Source organism: Xiphophorus maculatus, chromosome 11, assembly GCF_002775205.1.
Source record: "Xiphophorus maculatus strain JP 163 A chromosome 11, X_maculatus-5.0-male, whole genome shotgun sequence".
NCBI lineage: Eukaryota > Metazoa > Chordata > Actinopteri > Cyprinodontiformes > Poeciliidae > Xiphophorus > Xiphophorus maculatus.
This window is the reverse complement of record NC_036453.1, coordinates 10720048-10725412: the sequence shown is the minus strand read 5'-3', so window position 1 is coordinate 10725412 and position 5365 is coordinate 10720048. Positions and strand designations below refer to the sequence as shown.

General features: G+C 37.7%; 1 non-coding gene across 1 annotated transcript; it reads left to right on the top strand.

Annotated features, from left to right (window-relative positions):
• The first annotated feature begins 2273 nt into the window (after positions 1–2273).
• Positions 2274–2345, top strand: trnah-gug. The gene has a single exon. It is a non-coding gene; the product is annotated as a tRNA-His (tRNA).
• Positions 2346–5365: the final 3020 nt, after the last annotated feature.

Below are 5365 nucleotides of genomic sequence, written 5' to 3'. Positions count from 1 at the left end.
TTCTGATGTATCGCCAGTATATTTTTAAGGAGTTCCATGTGAACATAAGTCTATATGAGACGGCATCTTCAAAGAATTTGTATTTTGTGAACGTTTGGAGGTATAAATCTAACTTCGATTGTATGTCTAGTTTGTAATCATGTAAATTAGAATTAAAAAACAATTCAGAATGTATAATCTTTGTTTTGAAATTCCAATGTTTCATGAGTAATATTTAAAAAAATAAACCAGAATTCAACCAGGACAATCTAATACACAACATTTCCTCTTAAAGAACATCTAGAAAACCTATCCTTCTAATCCAGGTGTCAGATTCTCTCATTATGTTCACCAAATATCAAAACCAAAAGGTCAAAGGTCTCATTACCATCACCCTGATTAGATTGTCAATCAAATCAACGCTTGAAAGAGACAAAATCTTAATATTACTTCCACTCAATTGAAACATGTTGATAATGTTAAAAGGTTTTTTTAAACCTACTTCTGCCAGGTGATTGAACAGTTTTGGCCTAAATTTTAGAAACAATAGAATCTAAAGGCCTTTTAGCTGTTTATGTTGATTACATATGCAATGTTTGCTCAGCTCTCCAGAGATCTGTTGGGTTCAGCAGAACCTTTAACTGCATCCAATATCCTGCAGAGGCGAAACAGATCCTGAGATTGTTTAGTCACAGCACTTTGATGTGTGTGATCCAGCATTGCCACAAATAAAGATCCTCAAGTGGTCGTGTCTTTACAGTTTATGTTATGTAAAATATGTGCATATTTTACAAAACATGTATTTTGTCCTTTCCCACTGGGAAAACCCCCCCAAATAATTCCATTAACAGAAATAAAACATATTATAAATCTTTTCGCCTTGTTTGTTTTACTTTTACACCAGTTTTCTACCCTCCCTTTAACTCCCTCTACGCCTTTCCAGCTGTTTCAGTGACGTACGAAAGACTAGAAGTTTTAAATTTTACATTCACGCCTTCGCTTTCTTCCCACTCATCCCTCCTCTTTCCCTCCTGCATCTTTGCCTCACCTCCAGCAGTATTGCTTTTTTTTCCTTGCATGTGGGAGCCAAAGAAATAGTTCTTAAAAGTCTTATGAGTGAAAAGGATGTTACCTCATTAAAGAAGCGGCCATAAATCTGTCTTGCTCCTCAGCAGCACCGCCGCACATCTGGCCATTCACTCCAGCCACTCATTGTTTCTCATTCTCACTGACCTCCGGATGGGATTTATGGCCGGTTCTGCCGATGTCTTGTGTTGTTTGGTTCCCCGTTTGCAATCTCATGCTAGTAGCATCCCAACTGATGTTTGGGCTTCTAGCCAAAGTGTAATCCCGTCTGTATCAAGGCGGTGTGAGATGATCTCTTGTGAAATGCGCTCACGTTGGCTATGAACTGCTTCTGTCTTGGACGATTTACCCCGGAGATAACCGGAATGTAACCTGGAGGAATAAATGTTGTGATTCTGGGTGTCTTCTGCCGACCTTGGCTTTTATTTAACAACCACCAGCATGGTGGTCTGATTGCAGTTTGATACAAGAGTGCCGCCTTTCTCACAACATTGTAGGTGGCTTTAGTCTCTCCTATTTATAGCATTTTTATGGCTTCAGAAAAGATGACTTTCAGGAAGATGGTGTTCAATCCATCTGGAAAACTAGAATCTCTCTCCTCCCTCCATTGTTGTTTACATGTGTGTTGTTGACTGTTTGGTATGTATTATACATGAGTTGTCCTCACACTCAAAGCATTACGTGTCACATAAGTAACAGCAAGACATAAGAAAATAACAAATATATCTTTTAAAAATGATAAAAATAGTAAAGTACAGTACAGTGATTTAGGTAAGTAATGGTGTAGAAAGTAAAGGAATGCCGTCCATCATTATGGCAACAATTCTTTAAGTGCACAAGCCACAGCAGCAGAAAGGAAGCAGCATGTACTTTCTGGCTCACCTTAGAATGATGGTCTGTGAAACGTTCAGCTCAACATCATCCAACACAAACACAATATCTGGGTTATGAAATGCTGCTCCGCAGTCCCAGCTTCCTATTTAGCTGAAACTTTTAAGATTCACTAGTATTTGTTACTGAAGTATCATTTAATTCTTGATGTGTTTAATCAATCAATCAATCAATCAATGGATTTTGTTTGCATAGCACATCTCAGCCTATGGTCACTGGTTCAACTCCGGCTCGAAGGATTCCTTTTCTCTCTTCTCAAAATCTTCAGAGGAAAGGTTTGTTAAGTGTGGCTGACAAGAGAGACATTCAAGTAAGAAGCCATGATTGTATAGTGGTTAGTACTCTGCGTTGTGGCCGCAGCAACCCCGGTTCGAATCCGGGTCACGGCATGTGGGGCGAAAGCAGAGCGGTGCAGAGGAAGCGTGCTGAGCCCATAACCCAAAGGTCGATTTATTGAAACCATCCTCGGCTACACTAACCTTTTCACAATACATTCAATGTGCTTGATGAAAACAAAAAACATCATAAACACATCAGACAATCACCAATTGTGAAAAAAGTTATAGACATTGCATTTAGTCAAATTTCATGATTAAAATCGTCAATACACATCCAGTAAGTTGGTCTGTGTTCCATTTAATATGGTTCACAAGCAACTTGTGATCATGGACATTTAGCCTTGATTTAAAGGAGCTCAGTGTTTCGGCTGTTTTGTAGTTTTCTGGAAGTTTAATCCAGATTTGTGGTGTATAGAAGTTGAATCCTGCTTCTCTATGTTTGGTTCTGGGGATGCAGAGCAGACCAGAACCAGAAGACCTGAGTTGATACAACAGCAGCAGATCTCCAATGTATTGTGACGTTGAGCTGTTCCTTGATTTGTAAACTAGCAACAGTATTTGCTAGTATTTGAAAGCCGGTGGAAGGACTTTAGAACCAGGTTGGTGAGCTCTAACTTCCTGGTTTTAGTGAGAATGCGAGCAGCAGCATTCTGGATAAGCTGCAGCTTTCTGATTGATTTTTTTGACAGACCTGTTAAAACATTGCTGCAGGTATCAATGCGACTAAAAATAAACAGGCGGACGAAAGTCCATGTGCAGCTCCCGCCTTTGCTTTCTCCAGTGTGTCGGTGCATCCTCATGCCATTCATGTCAAGCCAACATAATTCGTACGTCTAAGGTTTTGTACCTTTTTTTTTTTGCTCTTTCACTACTTTAAAACCACATGTAGATGAGTCCTGTGGGCAGACAGGCATCCACTCCCCTCTCCCACGGTCTCTCGCAGCCAATAGATCAGTGTAAAACCATACCTGTGGCGTGGGGGTCATGATATACTGTGACTCGACTTTAAGTGTGTGTACAGGTCGGAATCTCTCTGTACGTGTAGACAGAAGCACTGAGGTCGTAGGCTGACACGCAACGCCAGACGCTTCCAATTACACGTGTGTGTCTGTCGGGGGCCTCGGGAGCTTGGGCCTTCATGAGAACAACAGGGCTGCAGAGGGGCGTGCAAGGGCACTCTGGTCTGGGTGGCAGACATATACCATTATGTTATTATACCTCTAGACTATTTTCATACATTTATAAATGCAGATCAAGTCAAGGCTTGTGTTTTCTTCAAATATACAGTACAGCAGCCTCCACATTCACTGGTACCCCTGTTGTTCCACACACCACAAAAACACCAAGTTTTTTTTTTTTTTCTAGTGCAAATATCTTTGTCTACAGTACTCATTTAAAAGCGACTTTTCAGCAACATATATGACATTGTTTTAAGTTAATAATTCCTTATTATTGATGAAAGAGTAATAGTTCTACTGGCAGATTTTAAACTTGTAACATGGAAAACATTTTGGTATAAGTGGAAAAATCTGCCAATGGAACATGTACTATATGACAAAAACCTTTTAAATCATAATTATAGAATTATTGACTTAAAATAATCAGCTATATCTTGCTGAAAGGTTACTTGTCTTATTTCAAATGTTCTAAAATATCTGTGTTAGAAAGACAAAAATACTTCATAAGATTTAGTATTTTTGCAGTGCAGCAGCCAAATGATTCTTGGAAATATTTTAAGGTAAACCATTAATTTGAGTATATTTAAACACAACTATGTATTCATCTTTTGTGAATAGGACACAAAATGATTCCTATCTCTTTTTTATGTTTTCACAATGTAAAGCACTTTGAACCTGTTGCTGAAATGTGATATATAAATAAGCTTGATTGATGGATAACACTTAGTCTTCATTTTAAAAGGAGATTTTGTATTTGGTGAACCATCTCTGCGTTTATTAAGCCTTGTGTTTTGGATCAATTTCCTGATCCCAAAATTTTCTTCATGATGCCATACACAGACAAGGTTGCTAAGGCCTTCTAGCCAAAGTGAGCTAAGGAAATATATATATATATATATATATATATATATATATATATATATATATATGCTTTAAAAGTGTTGTCCTGGAGATAGAGCATAAATTTCTCTCGTTGATGCTAAAAGAAGAGAGTAAGAGCTGGGTTTAGTTTCTAGAGTGTAGCAGACTACTGTAGATTAGAAATGTCCACACATCCTAACAGCAGCTCTTTCAGTCAAACTATATGCTCTGTGTTGGATTATTCATGTCAGAACCAGGGAAGGGATTCATTTAAAGATGTAATCAAACTTTCAGCCCTTGTTCACTTCAGGTTAACTGAGGCCCAGAGAAATTCACGTCAGAGTGTAGTCAAGAACCCCCTGCAGGCTGTTGATTCACGTTAGAACAACAAAAATATGCGTCAGAGAAGTTGTTTGTGCTGGAATTAAGACGGGGCATTTATGATGTTGTTCTTTTTTACTTTCAGATGGAATCTGAGGTTAAACTTGGAGACCAGGCTTTAAGATTCTGACACTCATTTGTCTTCAGGTTGGACTTTATTGTTCATTCTTGTCACATGATTCTGACAACCCTACCATCATTTTATTTGAACGTACATTTTATAAGCTCAAACAAAAGGTTGTTACACTGCAAAGCACATAATATTACTAAATACTTTTGTCTAGTTTCCAGTTCAAATATATTAGTAGCCTACACTTGAAATAAGACAAAATTTACAAGTAACATTTTAACAGCTTGTTTTAAGTCGGTAATTCCTAACTATTGATAGAAAAGCGTTAGTTCCATTTGCAGATTATTTCACTTTAGGGAAAAATTTTGTTATATGTGAAATAATCTGGCAGTGGAAGTATTATTTTGTCATCAGTATTATGGAATTATTGACTTAAAACAAGCTCCTATTTCTTACTCAAATGTTACTTTTAAGTTACGTCCTATTTAAACTCTTTTCTAAGATTTTCTTTCACAGTTTTTGCATGTTTTGCCAAAGTCAAAACTGCTTTCTATCTTTCAACAATCCAGATGATATTTGTG